Genomic DNA, 22,532 nt, shown 5'->3' on the forward strand with positions numbered 1-22,532 from the left:
CCTGATGGTACCTGTTTTGCTCACTGTGCGACACAGAGTGTTGGTCTGGATGAGCCACCGGCCTGATCCACAGTGCCGGATTAAACCCTGTGCAGGCTCTTAGGCAGTCAAAATCTCAGCCCCCCCCCCCCCGGCAAATTATCTCAGAGTCGGAGCACCCGCCCTGCCACCCACAGCCCCCACTGCAGCCTGCAGGCCCCTTCTCAGAAGCCTCTTTGACAAAGCTGCGGGGGAGAGGCAGTGAGAGGCAAACTTGGCAACGACGCCAGCAGCAGCCGCACCACACAAATTGGGCAAAGAGCGGCTCCGTTGCTGGCTGTGTGTGCAGGCTGGGAGGGCTGCAAGCAGGGGAAAACCAGGGTGGGGGAGCTGTCCTGTGGCCCCAAAGGCACGGAAGCTCATAGGCCAGTGCCTACTTGGCCTAATTGTTAACCTGACCCTGTTGATCCAACATGGTTTCTCTTATGTTCTCTTAGGGCGCTGAAAACCCTGGTACCGGGCCTGGTTGCATGGCATTGTTCTATAAAATATTCTTTGGAGGGGTTCTGGCCGCAAACAGAGCTCTGTTTCAGTCCATCGGGCAAAAATGTGTTTTCAGTCTCCAGAGGATTTCGGTGTGTTATCAGCTGTCTTCTCTTGCCAAGTGAAAACGTTTGGAGGGCAGATAAGACGGCAAGCAGTCAAATTCAGTGGAACAGACATTTTTTTTTTTTTTTTAAAAAGGCATTGAAGACAGGACTGAAAGAGCTTAGCGCAGTGGGGAAGAAGATAACTGCTGCAAACTTGGAGAAAGTCCCCTGCTTGGAGATTTGAGCGGAGTACAGAAGGGCCTATAATCCTCATTTCCATGCCCAAATGTGATTTTCGCTGTAGGCTTGTGAAGAAACCCAGCTGCCCTTGATGGATGCAGGACATACTCCGGATAGAGACAGTGCACATCCAGATCCGCAGGACATTTTTCTGTTCTGGTTGTTCCACATCAGTGTTTCCACACATAGCTACATTGGAAGAACCATAGTACACCAGCAGAGAAGAAGAAGAAGAAGAAGAAGAAGAAGAAGAAGAAGAAGAAGAAGAAGAAGAAGAAGAAGAAGAAGAAGAAGAAGAAGAAGAAGAAGAAGAAGAAGAAGAAGAAGAAGAAAAGGAGAAGGAGGAGAAGACTGGATTTACTACGCTTCACTACCCAAAGGAGTCTTGGAGCAGTTTACAATCTTCTTTCCCTTCCCCTCCCCACAACAGACACCCTGTGAGGTAGGTGGGACTGAGAGAGCTCTAGGAGAACTGCTGTTGAGGAAGGGAAGGTGATTGTGAGCCAGTCTGAGACTTCAAGTGAAGGGCAGGGTATAAATCCAGTTCTTAATCTTCTTCTTAATCTTCTTCTTCTTTCCAACATGGCAGGAAAGGCCATTCATAATACACTTTTCCATTTCAATGCTTGGGACTCTTCAGCTTGGAGAAATGTTGACGGAGGGGTGACATGATAGAGATTTACAAGATTATGCATGGGATAGAGAAAGTGCTTTTCTCTCTTTCTCACAATACAATGACATTCAATGAAATTGCTGAGCAGTTGGGTTAGAACGGATAAAAGGGTGATTAACACATGGAATTCACTGCCACAGGAGGTGGCGGTGGCTACAAGCATAGACAGTTTCAAGAGGGGATTGGATCAGCATATGGAGCAGAGGTCCATTAGTGGCTATTAGCCACAGCTTATTGTTGGAGCTCTCTGTCTGGGGCAGTGATGCTCTGTATTCTTGGTGCTTGGGGGGGGGGTACAGTGGGAGGGCTTCTAGCCCCACTGGTGGACCTCCTGATAGCACCTGGGTTTTTTTGGCTACTGTGTGACACAGAGTGTTGGACCGGATGGGCCACTGGCCTTATCCAACATGGCTTCTCTTATGTTCTTATGTGACACAGAGTGTTGGACTGGATGGGTCACTGGCTTTATCCAACATGGTTTTTCTTATGTTCTTATGTGACACAGAGTGTTGGACCGGATGGACCACTGGCCTGATCCAACATGGCTTCTTTTATGTTCTTATGTTCGCTTTTTCACTGTTGCCTCCCAGCCTGTGGGATTGTTGCTTCATGCTGGTCTTTTTGGCAGGAATAAGCTTTTATCAAAGATTTCAGGTTTTCATGGCTGGTAACATCATTAGGGTTTGTAGAATCTTTCGGGATCAAGTGCCGTGTTCTACTGGAGAAAGTTTTCCTTCCAGCTGAGAACGAAACGTTTCTACAAACCCTAAAGAAGCTTTTACTTTGTACTGCAAGACAAATTTCCTGTCTATAAACTACGTAAAATCCAAAATTTTAGTATTTTCAAAGTCCTGGAAACCACAAAGCTGGTGCTTCGAGGGAAATAATATTGAACAGGTGAAACCTATCAAATACTTGGGGGTCTTTTTTCCAATATCATCATAACTGGACAGTACAACGCAAGCAAGCAGTGATCTCAGCAAGGTGTAGTTCGTCTGCGGTGGTTAGCCTTTTTTTTTTACAAGAACGGCAAGCAATTTGTCCCAGCTGCCATTCATGTTTTTAATGCTAAAAGTTTCTCAGTTGTTATATGGGATCACTATTTGGGTTTGCGCCCTCAATTTCCAACTTGAGCAAATTCAGGCAGCGTTTTAGGGGTCCCCAACTGTGGCAGCTATGCCACAGTGTGCCTAGAGACTGGAACCCCTTTGATTGAGACCAGGGCATGGCTACTCACTATAAAGTTTTGGCTGCGCCTACACTTTGGGGCAGACCCTGCTAGTTATATCCATATGATGCTAGCGGATTCCTTCGTTTCCACTTGGTATAGTCAGATCCAGAAGAAAATACATTCCATAGGTGTACCCTTGGACAACCTCTTTATGCTAAGTGAGGCATTCCAAATCCTGGAACAGAGGATCTTAGATATTGAGAAACAGTCCCTTTGTTCTTCTGGACGTAAAACTTGTTCCCCTTTAGCATTTGGTATCTTCCCAGATCATGGGCTGCCTGCTGCCCACCTTTCCCAGATTACTTCACCCCAGTTACGGCGCTCTTTTATGTTAGCAAGACTCAATGTTCTACCCTCAGCGGTATTGTCTGGGAGGTTTGCCAACATCCCCTATCAGGATAGAGTCTGCCCATGGAAGGCACCTTGAAACGGTCGCCCATGTCTTACTTCATTGTGATTTTGATGGGGAAGTGTGGGACTGCATAATCAAACCTATTCTGTCTAAATTTTATGGATTACCTGAAGTGGTTAGTTTTTTTTCCTACTATCTAACCAATGTTCCCATACCACAAGCCTGGTTGCAAAGTACCTTTTGGCTGCCAAAACAACCAGGGAGCAAAAGACTAGCTCCCCTTCTTGATGTTTGATTGGTTTTTTATAGCTGAAACTCCATGTAAATTTGCTATGCTGTACTTCTTATTTCTATGCCGATAAAGGTATTTGGATTTGGATTTGGAACTTTCTGGGATTCAAAGGGATTTCTGGGGAGAGGAAAGAAGTGCTGATTCACAGTTCTGGCCCAAGGGGGTTCCTGTACCCAGCTGCTTTGTCTCCCTGCACTCCTCTGAAATAATTTCTGGCAATAGGAAGTCATACAAACCGAGAATAGTTTGTATTAAATTCTTTTGCCGCAGGAAGGTTAGTCAAAGCTTTCCTCAGTCCAATCGTTTGGTGGAGGAGTCCTTGAGGAAAGTCAAATCCTTGCTGATGAATTACAGCCTCAGAGTGTAATTTTGCATAAGTAACCTTTTTGCCTTAAGTCCCTGCAGTATTCCATACCTTCAATAAGGACATAGATAAAATGCTGGCATCGGTGGCTTTTTTTTTTTTGAAGAAGCCTGCAGATTTATACTCCGCCCTTCTCTCTGAATCAGAGACTCAGAGCGGCTTACAATCTCCTAAGAACATAAGAGAAGCCATGATGGATCAGTCCAATGGCCCATCCAGTCCAACACTCTGTGTCACACAGTGGCAAAAAAATTTATACATACACACACACTGTGGCTAATAGCCACTGATGGACCTCTGCTCCATATTTTTATCTAACCCCCTCTTGAAGGTGGCCATGCTTGTGGCCGCCACCACCTCCTGTGGCAGTGAATTCCACATGTTAATCACCCTTTGGGTGAAGAAGTACTTCCTTTTATCCGTTTTAACCTGTCTGCTCAGAAATTTCATCGAATGCCCACGAGTTCTTGTATTGTGAGAAAGGGAGAAAAGTACTTCTTTCTCTACTTTCTCCATCCCATGCATTATCTTGTAAACCTCTATCATGTCACCCCGCAGTCGACGTTTCTCCAAGCTAAAGAGTCCCAAGCGTTTCAACCTTTCTTCATAGAGAAAGTGTTCCAGCCCTTTAATCATTCTAGTTGCCCTTTTCTGGACTTTCTCCAATGCTATAATATCCTTTTTGAGGTGTGGCGACCAGAACTGCACACAGTACTCCAAATGAGACCGCACCATCGATTTATACAGGGGCATTATGATACTGGCTGATTTGTTTTCAATTCCCTTCCTAATAATTCCCAGCATGGCGTTGGCCTTTTTTATTGCAAACGCACACTGTCTTGACATTTTCAGTGAGTTATCTACCACGACCCCAAGATCTCTCTCTTGGTCAGTCTCTGCCAGTTCACACCCCATCAACTTGTATTTGTAGCTGGGATTCTTGGCCCCAATGTGCATTACTTTGCACTTGGCCACATTGAACCGCATCTGCCACGTTGACGCCCACTCACCCAGACTCAACAGATCCCTTTGGAGTTCCTCACAATCCTCTCTGGTTCTCACCACCCTGAACAATTTAGTGTCATCTGCAAACTTGGCCACTTCACTGCTCACTCCCAACTCTAAATCATTTATGAACAAGTTAAAGAGCATGGGACCCAGTACCGAGCCCTGCGGCACCCCACTGCTTACCGTCCTCCACTGCGAAGACTGCCCATTTATACTCACTCTCTGCTTCCTATTACTCAGCCAGTTTTTGATCCACAAGAGGACCTGTCCTTTTACTCCATGACTCTCAAGCTTTCTAAGGAGTCTTTGATGAGGAACTTTATCAAAAGCTTTCTGGAAGTCAAGGTAAACAACATCTATCGGGTCTCCTTTGTCCACATATTTGTTCACTCCCTCAAAGAAATGTAACAGGTTAGTGAGGCAAGATCTTCCCTTGCAGAACCCATACTGAGTCTTCCTCAATAACCCGTGTTCATCAATGTGCCTACTCATTCTGTCCTTGATAATGGTTTCTACCAACTTTCCTGGTATTGAAGTCAGACTGACGGGCCTGTAATTTCCCGGATCTTCTCTGGAACCCTTTTTAAAGATGGGGGTGACATTTGCTACCTTCCAGTCCTCAGGAATGGAGGCAGATTTCAATGAAAGATTACAGATTTTTGTTAGAAGATCCACAAGTTCAATTTTGAGTTCTTTCTGGACTCAAAAAGCTGCCCGAGTTTGGTCCATTTCTGGGCTATCAGACAGCCACCTGGCAACAGTGTGTGGCTGCCCATTCAGACAGCTAGCATGCCTCAACCACATAACTGCTGCAGAAAGGTTAAAAAAAAAGTCCCCCCCCCCCCGGTTTGTGCACTCAAGCAGAGAAGCACACTCTCGCTGAGTATAGCTATATATCCACAGTATTCCAATGTATTTCTCTTTTAGAATAGCATATCAGAATAACGCTTTTTTGTATCGACATACTCAAATAAGGGACATTGGTTGCTTATCTCATTACATATACTAACCCATCTTCCACTATATTTTAATGTATTCCTTTTTTTTTTTCCTAATGGCAAACTGGAAAGATGTTTATAGGTGTGTTACATGTTTAAATTAAAGCTCTGAGAAACTAATGCCTTCCTTTTAAACCCAGAGCTAACATTACAACAGTTAACATAAACTGACAATCACCGACCCCAAATGGTGATTCTTTTAATCTGCTAACAAACGTTTCCATGATTTTGCATACTAACTCACTGCCCACTTTCTCTATATTTAGGACTGTTTGCCGTTCCATCCTATTGTCTGATGAAGTGTGCTTCTAGCCCACAAAAGCTGACATTCTGAATAAAACTTTGTTGGTCTTAAAGGTTCAGCTTGACTCCTAGTATGTTCTATTGCTTCAGACCAACATGGCTGCCCACTGGATCTATTACAACAGACTCTTATTTATGGCACTTCACACCTACTGACATAGACATCAATCTGCTATTGATTGATAGAGAACCAGTTTGGTGTAGTGGTTAAGTGCACCGACTCTTATCTGGGAGCACCTGGTTTGATTCCCCATTCCTCCACTTGCACCTGCTGGAATGGCCTTGGGTCAGCCATAGCTCTTGCAGGAGTTGTCCTGGAAAGGGCAGCTGCTGTGAGAACCCTCTCAGCCCCACCCACCTCACAGGGTCTCTGTTGTGGGAGGAGAAGATACAGGCGATTGTAAGCCACTCTGAGTCTCTGATTCAGAGAGAAGGGCGGGGTATAAATCTGCAATTTTTCTTCTTCTTCTTCTTTTCTGACTTATATTGCCCCTTGGTTGATGCAGCCCAGTTAACATACGCTAACAATCACCAGACCCCTAATTGTGATTCTTTTAATCTACTAAAAAATATTTCGATGATTTTGCATACTAATTCACTGCCCACTTTCTCTATACTAAGGACTGTTTGCCATCCCATCCTATTGTCTGATGAAATGTGCCTCTAGCACACGAAAGCTTACGTTCTGAATAAAACTTTGTTGGTCTTAAAGATACACTTGACTCCTACTTTGTTCTATTGCTTTAGTCCAACACGGCTGCCCACTTGGATCTATCGAGTTAGGGGGGGAAATCCCGAATGCGCCGGAAACGGCTTGGTGCGATCACACTGCTCTTTCGCTTACAAGTCGCGCACGAGTGTTCAGACAGCCAGCGATTATGCAACCTAAATGTGATTGGGGGAAACTACCAGGAAGATCTAGGTGGCTTTTTAATCCCAATAGGAGGCATCTGGAGACGGGGTGAGAACGGGTGTGACTTGGAGGAGAGATGTGCTTGTGTGACCATGCACATTTAATCCAAATGGGAGGCGGGACTCGGTCGGCCCAAATCTCTTGTGTGAAAGCATCCAACATCTCTCAACTCTAGCAACATACAAATCCTGAAATCCAAGAGTGTCTGTCTTTGAAGAAGAAGATATTGGATGTATATCCCGCCCTCCACTTCGAAGAGTCTCAGAGCGGCTCACAATCTTCTTTACCTTCCTCCCCCACAACAGTCACCCTGTGAGGTGGGTGGGACTGGAGAGGGCTCTCACAGCAGCTGCCCTTTCAAGGACAACCTCTGCCAGAGCTATGGCTGACCCAAGGCCATGCTAGCCGGTGCAAGTGGAGGAGTGGGGAATCAAACCCGGTTCTCCCAGATAAGAGTCCGCACACTTAACCACTACACCAAACATCTGTTCCTTTGAATAGACTTTGATTTGCTTCTTGAATGTATAAATATATCAGAAGTTGCAGCGAATTCCGGGATTACTCCAGCGTCCTATGATAACTAGCAAGGGGGGATATAGACTGCCCCCTTGTGCGAGAACGAATGCACTGCAAGTCTTGCTATCAATAATAATAAAAAAAGTTATATTTTGAGAATTCTGTTGCAAAATCCACCAGGGTCTTAATGATCAAGGCTTTCAGAAATAACATTCAGCGAACCCAGCATGCTTAATTTGGGAAACTGCAGTCTGTAGTGAAAACAGTGTGGTTTTTAAAGGTCAAATTAAATCACGGGACTTAATTATAACCTTCTTCTCAAATTGCTTGTCTTATTTATTGCTAACATATCGACCGTCCTGGTTCTTACTTAACTGGGTAAGAGATAATTGGAAAGAAGTCCTACGTGTTCCTTCCCAGCTGCTAACTGTTGTCATACAGACAGTAAGCTTCAGCTCCAGCTTTTGGGAAACTTTCAGGATAGAAGGCTGGATTATATCTCTTTTGCCCGATGGTTGAATGGCCTTTTTAAAGACGGTAGTTCAAACAGTTAATTGACAATCTCTTCAAGGAATGAATCCAGCAAGGGGCTTTCAAGGCAAATGAGTAGCAGAGGTGGTTTGCCGTTGCCTTCCTCTGCAGAGTCTTCCTTGGTGGTCTCCTATTCAAGACTTATAGTGACCCCAGCAGGGGATATCAAGGGAAATAAGCAGCAAAGGTGGTTTGCTGTTACCTTCTTCTGCAGAGTCTTTCTTGGTGGTCTCCCAGCCAACACCTATGGTGACCTCAGCAAGGAGCTTTCAAGGCAAATCAGAAGCCGCGGTGGTTCACCATTGCCTTCCTCTGCAGAGTCTTCCTTGGTGGTCTCCCAGCCAGGCATTGAATTCAGCAGGAGCTCACAAGAACGCAGCTCCTGAACCTTTCTTAGGGTTTCCCCTCCTCCTCCTTCCCGCCTACCTACCTTGTCCATTGAATTGGGGGAGGGACGGTGGCTCAGTGGTAGAGCATCTGCTTGGGAAGCAGAAGGTCCCAGGTTCAATCCCCAGCATCTCCAACTAAAAAGGGTCCAGGCAAATAGGTGTGAAAAACCTCAGCTTGAGACCCTGGAGAGCCAAGGGATGGTGGCTCAGTGGTAGAGCATCTGCTTGGGAAGCAGAAGGTCCCAGGTTCAATCCCCGGCATCTCCAACTAAAAAGGGTCCAGGCAAATAGGTGTGAAAAACCTCAGCTTGAGACCCTGGAGAGCCAAGGGATGGTGGCTCAGTGGTAGAGCATCTGCTTGGTAAGCAGAAAGTCCCAGGTTCAATCCCCGGCATCTCTAACTAAAAAGGGTCCAGGCAGGTAGGTGTGAAAAACCTCAGCTTGAGACCCTGGAGAGCTGCTGCCAGTTTGAGTAGACAATACTGACTTTGATGGACCAAGTGTCTGATTCAGTATAAGGCAGCTTCATATGTTCATATATGTTCAATTGTAGGTGCAGCTGCATAACGATCCCTGGATCAGCTCCACCACCTGTTTTTCTACAAAGCGACCCCTGCTCCCAGCCAAGTCTTATAGTGACCCCAGCAGGGGCTTTCAAGGCAAATGAGAATCAGAGGTGCTTTCCCATTGCCTTCCTCTGAAGAAGTGATGGAACGGCTCACACAATGCTGCCATTAAAACAAACGAACGGACAATTGCTGCCCCAAACAGCATTGGGCAACACAACCTGTTAGCAGGGTCTCTCCAACTGGGGATGCCAACTCCCTCCTGGCCACTGGTGGGAAATGAAGGACTAGGATTGCCAGATGCAGGCAAATCTGGGATGTTTGGGGGTGGAGCTTGGGAGAGACAGGGACCACAGTGGGGGAAAATGCTTTAGAGTCCACCCTCCAAAGCATCCATGTATTGGAGATACATTTCCAGGGAATCCCCAAGCCCCATCTAATCCCCGGCCCTGACCGTCTAGCAGTGTGGATGCTGTGTGAGAAAGGATCCCAGATTAGATGAATCACCGGTCTGACTGGGTGGGGCTTCAGCTAAATTTTACATCCTGTCCTCATCTTTCCTAGGGACTGCCCCATGAAACAGCCAGCTGGAAGATGCTTCTCATAGAATCACAGAGTTGGAAGGGACCTCTAGGGTCATCTCGTCCAACCCCCTGCACAATGCAGGAAACCCACAAATACCTCCCCCTAAATTCACAGTATCTTCATTGCTGTCAGATGGCCAGCTAGCCTCTGTTGAAAAACCTCCAAGGAAGGAGAGCCAACCACCTCCTGAGGAAGCCTGTTCCGCTGAGGATCCGCTCGAATGGTCGGGAGGTTCTTCCTAATGCTGAGCCGGAAACTCTTGATATAATTTCAACCCATTGGTTCTGGTCCTACCTTCCGGGGCCACAGAAAACAATTCCACACCCTCCTCTATATGACAGCCCTTCAAGTACTTGAAGATGGTGATCCTATCACCTCTCAGCCGCCTCCTCTCCAGGCTAAACATGCCCAGCTCCTTCAACCTTTCTTCGTAGGACTTGGTCTCCAGACCCACCACCATTTTCGTCACTCTCCGCCTTCCAGCTAGTCTATATCCTTCTTAAAATGCGCTGCTCAAAACTGAACACAATACTCCAGCTCTTGGCTAGGGATGCCAGTTCTAGGTTGGGAAATACCTGGATATTTTGGGGGGTGGAGCCTGAGAGAGGTGGAGTTTAGGGAGGGGAGGGGCTTCAACGGGGCATAAGACCATAGAGCCCAGCCCTCCAAAGTAGCCGTTTCCTCCAGGGGAACTGATCTTCATGGCCTGGAGATCAGTTATACTTCCAGGAAATCTCCAGCTGCCACTTTGGGGGTTGGCAGCCCTGTTCCTGACTTCCCCATGAGGCTGTAAAACAGAATTATTTCAGTGAGCTTTTGGGGTAATGTGGGCAAAATGGTATTCCCGCCCCCAGCTGTGCACACAGCTCCTTAAGATGGACGCTTTTGTTATAATCTGAAGGTATTTTATATCTATCTTGTTATTCTTTTAGCGTTTTTAACTACGTGAGTATTTACAGTTTCACTGCCACAGGAGGTAGTGGCGGCTACAAGCATAGACAGCTTCAAGAGTGGATTGGATCAACATATGGAGCAGAGGTCCATCAGTGGCTCTTAGCCACAGCGTATTGTTGGAACTCCCTGTCTGGGGCACGTGATGCTCTGTATTCTTGGTGCTTGAGGAGGGGACAGTGGATGGGCTTCTAGCCCCATTGGTGGACCTCCTGATGGCACTTGGGTTTTTGGCCACTGTGTGACACAGAGTGTTGGACTGGATGAGCCACTGGCCTGATCCAACATGGCTTCTCTTATGTTCTTATGTGACACAAAGCGTTGGACTGGATGGGCCATTGGCCTGATCCAACATGGCTTCTCTTATGTTCTTATGTGACACAAAGCGTTGGACTGGATGGGCCATTGGCCTGATCCAACATGGCTTCTCTTATGTTCTTATGTGACATAAAGCGTTGGACTGGATAGGTCATTGACCTGATCCAAAATGGCTTCTCTTATGTTCTTATGTGACACAGAGTGTTGGACTGGATGGGCCATTGGCCTGATCCAACATGGCTTCTCGTATGTTTTTACTGTGGTATTTGTTGTTCCCCAACTTGGGAATTTGAGTTGGATAAGGTGGGCACTGAACCTTTTTGGATAAGGTGGGCACTGAACCACAGTGGGCACTGAACCTTTTAAAATCAACAACTGTGCATCCCTCACTTGAACAGAACGAAGTAGGAGTCCAGTGGCACCTTTAAGACCAACAAAGTTTAATTCTGGGTATAAGCTTTTGTGTACAAAAGCACCTGAATTTAACTTTACCAATCCAAGTTCATTAACATTAACGATATTAAAGTTTTTTAAAAAAAGATTTGGGCTTTGATTAGCTCCTGAACGCGCATCCTTACTGAACCTATCGATCGCTCGTGCAATTGTGTGAGATAAAAGCAGGCAAAAGGATTAAGCGCTAATAATTCAGCACACCGAACCTTACCCACGTCAATAGCTCTTTATTTAAAAATCATTTCCCTTCCATCGGCATAACAAATGCAGAATGGGAAAGCTTGAGTGAATTCCACTCCTCGGTTAAAAAGCTGAAGATTTATGAGCGTCTCCTAAAGCTAACAGTTCTAACATGAAACGGGAGAGCAGTGAATGAAACAGCAGCGGGCGGTTTTCAAATATTAACGGCTCCAAAATATGGCTGGTTATTGACAACAACAGACTTCATATCATACTGCATTCAAATAAGGGGCAATAAGCATGTGGGTGGGCAGATGGGTGGGCAGGGTAGGATAAGGTAGAATGTTCTTTTTGCTTAAACTTTTTGTGCAGCGTTTAGGCGAGGGTTCCCAGGTCCCGCCTGGAAACTGGTGGGGGGTGGAGGGTCTCACCAGGAACAGGAGGGAGGTTCAGATGACGACAACAGTGACGTGGCTATGTCACACCCGGAATGCCTCAGAAATGATGATACTGCGCTGTGACACACAGGTGACGCTCTGGTACAGGGGTGGCTAGACTGGGGCTTGGGAGCCACGTGTGGCTCTATCACACTTCTCGTATGGCTCTCAAAGCCCCCACCACCCTGTCAACTGGCTTGGAGAAGGTGTGAAGGAACGGCCCCGGTCTGCTTACCAGACCCCATTCCCCGAGCGCCCCCCTTCTTGGTTGCCAGCCCCTAGAGGGAGCTATCTCTCCTCCGGCCACTTTGGCTCACTGCCACCACCTGCTCAGCCCAGGGTTTCTGGACTGAGAGGAGCAGGACTCCCAATCCCCCTCTCCAGCTTTGAGGCCAGGCCTCAAGGTCCTCTTGCCACCCTGTACTTGGGAATCACAGAGACCACAGCACTTCTTCGGGGAACCCCTGTAAGACTGGCACCTTATCCAACTGCATGCCTTCCCCCCTTCCCCGGGGCCCCCTTCAATAAGCAGCGTGGTCTAAAGCGGTTGGAGATCTATGTGGTATAAAGTTTGACTGCCAGCATTCAAAACAGTAAGAATGTTTAATAAGAAAAACAAAACAAAAAGAGAACAGTTACATGTTAAAGTTTAGCACAACACCTGAACAGCAACCAGAAGGACAAAATAAAGGTGGATTTAAACGCATCCTCCCATCCCTGGTTTAAACTTGCCCTGCCTTGTGAATGACTTCCTCAGTCCGTCTGCCTGGAGTCCACTCCTCCTTTCCCTCAGGAGAAGGCCTCTCCCACAGTCAGGCGCCCACAGACTGACAACCTCTCTCCTTGAGTGCCAACCGAGAACCGCCTTTTCTCTCCTAACTCCAATTAAAAAAAGAACTTCCTGCCCCTCTAGGAGGCTTTCCCCCTAGAGGTGCTGGTTTAACTCTAGAAGGGAGGAGGGAATGAAGGGAAGGCTAGGCCACAAAGCCTGCCTTAACAGTTTCAGGTTCCCTCCCAACCAAGCACCAACCTTAACTAAGATGGCGTTTCTCCACAGAAGGCATTGCTCTCTTTAAATAGCTTCTCTAAGGCAAGTCAACTGAAGAATGCACTTAAAGTTAAAGTAGCTTTCTTTCCACCTCTCCCTCGCCTCCCTCCTTCCCTTCCTTCCTGTTCCGCAGCTCTCAAACATCTGACACTCATGTTCTTGCAGCTCTCTAGTTTAGGCATGAGATACCCTGTTCCAGGCTCCTACTGCCCACTGCCACTCCAAGTGGTGGTAAAAAAATGGGCTGGGGTGTAGGGTGGAACCTGGCTGTGCTGTGGGCATGATGACATCACTTCCAGTGAAAACCAGAAGTGAAGGCAAGTTGCTCTAGGAATCACCAGAAACTTTATGGTTCTCCCCCCTGGAAACGATGTAATCACATCTGTGTTGCTTCTTCCCACTGTCCTTCCTAACAGAACATTCCCACCAGTTGCCAAGTTCAGACCGGAAACTTTATGAGCATTTTTGTGGTAGGCTTTGAAAAATGAGTGAGAGGGGAAAAGACAATGATAAAAAGGAGGAAGAAATACCCTTTCTTCCCTGACCCCAAACACCTCGTGATCCCTATTCTTGTATATCTGCACTTTGTTAATGCAAATTAATTTGCAATTTCGATGAAATTGCTGAGCAGACAGGTTAAAACGGATAAAAGGAAGTACTTCTTCACCCAAAGGGTGATTAACATGTGGAATTCACTGCCACAGGAGGTGGTGGCGGCCACAAGTATAGCCACCTTCAAGAAGGGTTTAGATAAAAATATGGAGCACAGGTCCATCAGTGGCTATTAGCCACAGTGTATGTGTGTATATAAAAATTTTTGCCACTGTGTGACACAGAGTGTTGGACTTGATGGGCCATTGGCCTGATCCAACATGGCTTCTCTTATGTTCTTATGTTCTTGCACCCGGATAGGCCTGGATAAGCACTTTCCATGCAGGATCAACAGAGCTTTGGACCAGAATTTGCAAGATGAATTTAAATTAAAGATTATTTTAATGCGGTATATGAACAGATGAAGCTGCCTTATACTGAATCAGACCTTTGGTTCATCAAAGTCAGTATTATCTTCTCAGACTGGCAGCGGCTCTCCAGGGTCTCCAGCTGAGGTTTTTCACACCTATTTTCCTGGACCCTTTTAGTTGGAGATGCCAGGGATAGAACTTGGGACCTTCTGCTTACCAAGCAGATGCTCTACCACTGAGCCACCATCCCTCCCCTGCTCTCCAGAGTCTCCAGCTGCGGTTTTTCACGCCTACTTGCCTGGACCCTTTTCAGTTGGAGATGCCGGGAATTGAACCTGGGACCTTCTAGTTACCAAGCAGATGCTCTACCACTGAGCCACCATCCCACCCCTTAGACATATGAACATATATGAACATATGAAGCTGCCTTCTACTGAATCAGACCCTCGGTCCATCAAAGTCAGTATTGTATTCTCAGACTGGCAGCGGCTCTCCAGGGTCTCAAGCTGAGGTTTTTCACACCTATTTGCACAGACCCTTTTTTTGGAGATGCCGGGGATTGAACCTGGCACCTTCTGCTTCCCAAGCAGATGCTCTACCACTGAGCCACCGTCCCTCCCCTTCTAAAATAAGCCTCCTAGAATACAGAACAGTACAACAATGATAAGTAAACACGTGTAAAAACAAGCAGGAAACTGAAAAACGTATGGCCTCTGTAACCAAGTAGCAATTAGTTTTTACTTGAAAACAACTTTCTGGTAAGCAAAGTCCAGTTCCTTCAGTCCAGGTGTGAGATTCTTCAAATGCACTCTTTTCGCCTAGGGAATGAATGAATGGATTTAAGGTTGCCAATCTCCAGGGGGTGACTGGAGATCTCCCAGGACTACAATTCCCTTGAATAAAATGGCTGCTTTGGAGGATGGACTCTGTGCTAGGGATGCCAGCCTCCAGGTGGGACCTGGAGATCCCCCTGAAGTTACAGCCGATCTTCAGACTACAGAGATCAGTTCCCCTGGAGAAAAATGGATGCTTTGGAGGGTGGACCCCTGCAGCATTTTACCCCTCTGAGGTCCCTGTCCATCCTAGGCTCCACCCCCAAATCTCCCGATGCCCCATCCTTGAAGGGCTGTCATCTAGAGTATTTGAAGGGCTGAGAGGTGATAGGATCACCATCTTCAAGTACTTGAAGGGCTGTCATATAGAGGAGGCTGTGGAATTGTTTTCTGTGGCCCCGGAAGGTAGGACCAGAACCAATGGGTTGAAATTATATCAAGAGTTTCCGGCTCAGCATTAGGAAGAACCTCCTGACCATTAGAGTGATTCCTCAGTGGAGCAGACTTCCTTGGGAGTTGGTAGGCTCTCCTTCCTTGGAGGTTTTTAAACAGAGGCTAGATGGCCATCTGACAGCAATGAAGATACTGTGCATTTAGGGGGAGCTGTTTGTGAGTTTCCTGCATTATGCAGGGGGCTGGACTAGATGACCCTGGAAGTCCCTTCCAACTCTATGATTCTATCCCCTGCTGGTGACCACAGAAGACCTGGAACCCTAATTATGCCTATGGCTGGTGAATGGGAGTAGGCCAAGTAGGCAGTCGCCTAGGACACCACCTCTCCCCACGCGCAGCATGTGTGCTCCTTGGAGCCTGCCTTCCCCGACGGAAAGCAAGCTCCATGGATCGCAGATGTTGCCTGGGTGGTTTTGGGTTCCAGAACCGGGAAAAGAGAAAGTGGCAGTTCCTGGCAGTGCACTCTTCTGAGCCTGGCAGGGGTAAATGAACCAATTGTAAAGGCTGACGAAGACCCAATTACAGTTTCTGAAGATTGGCTCCTGTTGAAGTTGTCTGCTGCCACTCATCCTTCCTACTCTACTTTCACAGAGCCATGGGTTGGGAGCCATAGCTCAGCGGTAGAGCATCTTTCTCGCATGCACAAGGTCTTCTCACTGGACCTCCAACTAAAAGGATCAAGTAGGAATGGTCATGTGAAGGTCTCGTCCCTGGCACCTCCCGCTAAAAGGATCAGGTAATAGTTTTTAAAAAAATTATTGCTTAATCTCACCATTTTTTAAAAAATTAAAATTTAAAATAAAAAACGATAAATTAAAAATGTAAATAGTTTCAAGTTTCTTCATTTCTCCGACAATTCTCTGTTTTTTTTTTTAAACTTCGAGGGTGGGGTGCTAGTGGGCAGCTCGCTTAGGGCACCAAAACCCCTATCACCGGCCCTGTTTGTGTCCTTCCCCGCTCTAAGCACCAGGCTCCTCCCCCACAACTCCAAGTATTTCACAAGTGGTTGTGGCGACCCTATCATAGAAAACACCCCTTATTCCAGATGGGAAGATCCCAGAATTGTATACTGCTCCCAATTCAACAGACTCACCCCCTGATAGCCTCACCCAGTGACTGTTAGCCTCCAGTCACTGATAAGACACAAGAACATTAGAGAAGCCATGTTGGATCAGGCCAACGGCCCATCCAGTCCAACACTCTGTGTCACACAGTGGCCAAAAATTTTATATACACACATACACTGTGGCTAATAGCCATTGATGGACCTCTGCTCCATATTTTTATCTAAACCCCTCTTGAAGGTGGCTATACTTGTGGCCGCCACCACCTCCTGTGGCAGTGAATTCCACATGTTAATCACCCTTTTTAACCTGTCTGCTTAGCAATTTCATCGAATGCCCACGAGTTCTTGTATTGTGAGAAAGGGAGAAAAGTACTTCTTTCTCTACTTTCTCCATCCCATGCATTATTTTGTAAACCTCTATCATGTCACCCCGCAGTCGACGTTTCTCCAAGCTAAAGAGTCCCAAGCGTTTCAACCTTTCTTCATAGGGAAAGTGCTCCAGCCCTTTAATCATTCTAGTTGCCCTTCTCTGGACTTTCTCCAATGCTATAATATCCTTTTGAGGTGTGGCGACCAGAACTGCACACAGTACTCCAAATGAGACCGCACCATCGATTTATACAGGGGCATTATGATACTGGCTGATTTGTTTTCAATTCCCTTCCTAATAATTCCCAGCATGGCATTGGCCTTTTTTATTGCAAACGCACACTGTCTTGACATTTTCAGTGAGTTATCTACTGTGACCCCAAGATCTCTCTCCTGGTCTGTCTCTGCCAGTTCACACCCCATCAACTTGTATTTGTAGCTGGGATTCTTGGCCCCAATGTGCATTACTTTGGACAGACCTCATGTTACTCTGAACTGGGACCACTGACTGCTTTCCTCTAGCACAGGCGACAAAGGCTTGCTCCGAATGCTGCAAAGCTTCCTGATCCTCCCTCACATTGTCTATTTGTGGATCGTAAATTGACTGGTGAGAATGGGCTCGGTTTCGCTTAAGACAATCCTTTATACCTACAATATATATTGCTCCGGTTGAATTGGCTCCAGTCCAGACATCCAAAAATGTTCTCATAAGCAGAGTGTACGGAACTGGAGAGATCCAATTTATAGCACCTCCTTTTTGTGCAGAAATAAGTGGAAACTTACTCATGAGCAAATGTACACATGCCAAAATATTTATGGAACAGTAGCGAAGGATGGCCCAGGCTAGGTCATCTTATTAGATCTCAGAAGCTGAGCAGGGCTGACCCAGGTTAGTACTTGGGTGGGAGACCACCAAGGAAGTCAAGGATCACCAAGGCTTTTTTTGTAGCAAGAACTCCTTTGAGCCAGTTTGGTGCAGAGGTTAAGTGGGTGGACTCTTATCTTGGAGAACCGGGTTTGATTCCCCACTCCTCCACCTGCAGCTGCTGGAATGGTCTTGGGTCAGCCATGGCTCTCATAGAAGTTAAGAACATGAGAGAAGCCATGTTGGATCAGGCCAATGGCCCATCCAGTCCAACACTCTGTGTCACACAGTGGCCAAATATATATATATATATACACACACACACACTGTGGCTAATAGCCACTGATGAACCTCTGCTCCATATTTTTATCTAACCCTCTCTTGAAGCTGGCTATGCTTGTAGCCGCCACCACCTCCTGTGGCAGTGAATTCCACATGTTAATCACCCTTTGGGTGAAGAAGTACTTCCTTTTATCCGTTTTAACCTGACTGCTCAGCAATTTCATTGAATGCCCACAAGTTCTTGTATTGTGAGAAAGGGAGAAAAGGACTTCTTTCTCTACTTTCTCCATCCCATGCATAATCTTGTAAACCTCTATCATGTCACCCCGCAGTCAACATTTCTCCAAGCTAAAGAGCCCCAAGCGTTTTAACCTTTCTTCATAGGGAAAGTGTTCCAAACCTTTAATCATTCTAGTTGTCCTTTTCTGGACTTTTTCCAATGCTATAATATCCTTTTTGAGGAGCGGTGACGAGAATTGTACACAGTATTCCAAATGAGACCGCACCATTGATTTATACAGGGGCATTATGATACTGGCTGATTTGTTACATTTCCCTTCCTAATTCCCAGCATGGCGTTGGCCTTTTCTATTGCAATCGCACACTCTCTTGATATTTTCAGTGAGTTATCTACCACGACCCCAAGTTATCCTTGAAAGTGCATCTGCTGTAAGAGCTCTCTCAGTCCCACCCACCTCACAGGGTGTCTGTTGTGGGCGGGGCGGGGCGGGGAGAAGGTAAATGAGATTGTGACCACTCTGAGATTCAGAGTATAGGGTGAGGTATAAATCTGCAGTCTTCTTCTTCAAATGGTATGGTTTAAGCCCAATTTAACCATAGAGTTTGCCCCCAAACCAGAGTGCCCCATGGATGAAGTCCCCAATGTGATTGTGTCACTTCTGGATGACACCATCATGTTGGGGATGTCATGGGATGTCCCTGCCCACCGCAAAATACCCCCCCCCCAAAAAAAAATATCTTCCCACTGAACTGGTGAAGGGACCCGGCAACCCTAGTCGCTGCTCAAAAGCTCCTCCCCAGCAACAAGTTTTTTTAGTTTTTAAGGTGCTACAGGACTCTTGCTCTTTTCTATTGTTCTAGGGTTGCTAGAGCACCGTGGCGCAGAGTAGTAAACCTGCAATACTAGCAGTCGGAGCCCTCTGCTCATGACCTGAGTTCAATCCCGGTGGAAGCTGGATTCAGGTAGCCAGCTCGAGGTTGACTCAGCCTTCCATCCTTCCGAGGTCAGTCAAAGGAGTACCCAGCTTGCTGGGGAGAAAGTGTAGAGGACTGGGGAAGGCAATGGCAAAACCACCCGGTAAAAAAGTCTGCCATGAAAACATTGTGAAAGCAACGTCACCCCAGAGTCGTAAACGACTGATGCTTGCACAGGGGACTACCTTTACCTTTTTAGGGTTGCCAAGTTCAATTCAGGAAATATCTGGGGACTTTGGGGGTGGAGCCAGGATACTTTGAGGATGGAGCCAGGAGCAAGGTTGAGACAAGCATCATTGAACTCCAAAGGGAGTTCTGCCCATCACATTTCAAGGGACCTCATAACTTTTAGATGCCTTTCCTTCATTAGAAATAATGAAGGATAGGGGCACCTTCTTTTGGGGTTCATAGAATTGGACCTCTGGTCCAATCTTTTTGAAACTTGGAGGGTGTTTTGAGGAGAGACACCAGAAGCCATGCTGAAGATCTGGTGCCTCTACCTCCAACAGCCCCTGCAGAGCCCCAGATACCCACAGATCAATTCTCCATTATACCCTATGGAAATTGGTCTCCATAGGAAAAAAATGGGGTTTCCAGCAGACATTTCCCCCCACTTTCTGATGACCCTAAAGCGGGGGGAGGGCCTCCAAACTAGGGGATCCCCTGCTCCCACCTGGGGATTGGCAACCGTATATTGTCCAGATTCAGGCATTGGCAACCCAGTTTCTCCAGGGGAATTGCTCTTTGTCAACTGTCAGAGATTCATTTTTAGTTCATTTTTTTAACCGAAATGATTCAGAACTTCTTGCAAATTGGCCATGCTTGTATTTCTGGCATTCCAGTTCTCCGGGGCACCCATTTTGTCATGGCAACCATTAAAAAAATTCAGGAAGCGAGAGACCATCAAAGAAGCGGCATTGTACTTACATCCAAGTAGCAAGGATTTCTTTCTTCTTTCCAAGTATCAGGATTAATTAAGTGATTCCACAAAGGTACCTCTTAGGACCTCAAGAGTGAATAATAGAATCATTGAACTGGAAGGGATCACCAGGGTCATCTAGTCCAACCCCTTGCACAATGCAGGAAACTCACAAATACCTCCCCCTAAATTCACAGAATCTTCATTGCTGTCAGATGGCCATCTAGCCTCTGTTTAAAAACCTCCCAGGAAGGAGAGCCCACCACCTCCCGAGAAAGAACTGCTCTAACAGTCAAAAAGTACTTCGTAATGTTGAGCTGGAAACTCTTTTGATTTAATTTCAACCCATTGGTTCTGGTCCTACGTTCTGGGGCCACAGAAAACAACTGCACGCCATCCTCAGAACCCCCAACAAACCGGTTCATCCAACAGTACTACAGTAATCATATTAGGCCTGGTGCAGTCTTTGATATCCTCCCAATGTCAGGTGAAACCTCTCTCCACCCCAGTAATGTTTTGCTGTTAGGCTGAATTATCTTGCTGTTTCTTAAAACTGCTGTGCTGGTGAAAATGCGGAGGAAGGAAGGTGCCAATTATATCAGAGTTTAGCCATCGCGGCGGTTTCATTACCGTTGGAGGGTACGGTATTTTTTTGCTCTGTGCGTTTCGGTTACGCATCGCTACGGTTGATGCTCTTTGTAGTCAACGTTTTATGAAAGCTGGTTTGATTGCGTTTTCTCACCGTGCCGAATTTTGCGACTGCCTGGGGCATTTTAATAAAGCAGGAGAGTAGATATCTTTTTTAAATAAACAATGGCAACCAAGTGGGTCTGTGTTACCTCAGGCATTATCCCCTGACCCTTATAGGGAAATGTCTTAGTTGGTAGGGGGTCTGGGGAATTTGCCCATCTGTGTGGCCTTTTGAGTATTATAGCGTTACCATGACATGAGCCCACATACTAGGTTGTTGCAGCAAGAGAAACTCATCTAGCTTCATATTCCTTTGAAACGGTGTGAGGGGGCCAGCTATCATCCTGATTTTCTCAACAAATGATAGTTGAAACAAGACCAGGCCCCAGAAGAACCCTGCAAGATTCCCATGGCAACAGCCAGATGCAAAGTAACTTCCCAAACCCCAAATAATGAGAATTAAAGGACAGATCACGAGAATTAAGTAAGCATGGCCTGGGAAGAAGGAGAAGAGGAAGGAGGAGGAAGAAGAGATATTGGATTTATATTCTGCTCTTCACTATGAATCTCAGAGTCTCAGAGAAGCTCACAATCTCCTTTACTTTCCTCCCACACAACAAACACCATGTGAGGTAGGTGGGGCTGAGAGAGCTCTCCCAGAAGAAGAAGAAAACATTGGATTTACATTCCGTCCTCCACCCTGAATCTCAGAGCGGCTCACCATCTCCTTTATCTTCCTCCCCCCACAACAGACACCCTGTGAGGTGGGTAGGCTGAGAGGGCTCTCACAGCAGCTGCCCTTTCAAGGACAACCTCTGCCAGAGTTATGGCTGACCCAAGGCCATTCCAGCAGGTGCAAGTGGAGGAGTGGGGAATCAAACCTGGTTCTCCAAGATAAGAATCTGTGCACTTAACCACTACACCAAACTGGCTCTAAAAAAAAAGGAGGAGGAGGAGAAAAAGAAGAAGAAGATTGGATTTACACCATGCCCTTCACTACCCAAAGGAGTCTCAGAGAGTTAAAATCTCCTTTTCCTTCCACTTCCCTAACACCATGTTAGTTAGGTGGAGCTAAGAGAGCTCTGACAGAAACTGCTCTTGAGAGGAAAAACTCCACAAGAACTTTTCACTGACTCAGGGCTGCGTCAGCAGATACAAGTGGTGGAGAGGGGAATCAAACCCAGTTCTTCCGGATAAGAGTCCATGCACTTAACCACTACACCAAACTGGCTTCAAACTGGGTGTTGAAGGCTAGCCATATCAAAGACCACCTCTTGACTTGTATAGCCCGGGCTAGCTCAATCTCCTTAGCCCTTGTATATGTGTTTATTGTGTGCATTTTGTTTTATTCTTTCTCTTTTTTTAAACAGACCTTTCTTGTTGAACATCTGTCTGGTTTATTTTGAGAGTTCTTTTAAGGGGAAAATCCTGGCATACAGAGGTAGAGAGTCCCAGCTACCCGCATTTGCTCTGTCTCCATTATGCTCATTCCCCCAACCAATTAGAAGACTGCCTCTTTGGGTAGTACTGGAGGAAATGGTGGGCTCTATGACATCATGTCCCTGTTGAGTTCCCTCCCCTTCCCAAACTTTGCCTTACCCAGTTTGGTGTAGTGGTTAAGTGCGTGGACTCTTATCTGGGAGAACCAGGTTTGATTTCTCACTCCTCCACTTACACCTGCTGGAATGGCCTTGGGTCAGCCATAGCTCTGGCAGGAGTTGCCCTTGAAAGGGCAGCTGCTGTGAGAGTCCTCTCAGCCCCACCCACCTCACAGGGTGTCTGTTGTGGGGGAAGAAGATAAAGGAGATTGTGAGCAGCTCTGAGACTCTGAGATTTGGAGTGGAGGGCAGGATATAAATTCAATGTCTTCTTCTTCTCCTCCTCCCCAAATTTGGCAATGGTACACTGTGGCCAAGTGGTATTTTTAACATTCCTTCAGAAGGTTATTTTCCAGGGCTTTT

The sequence above is a fragment of the Heteronotia binoei genome, chromosome 9 (assembly GCF_032191835.1).
Source record: "Heteronotia binoei isolate CCM8104 ecotype False Entrance Well chromosome 9, APGP_CSIRO_Hbin_v1, whole genome shotgun sequence".
Classification (NCBI taxonomy): domain Eukaryota; kingdom Metazoa; phylum Chordata; class Lepidosauria; order Squamata; family Gekkonidae; genus Heteronotia; species Heteronotia binoei.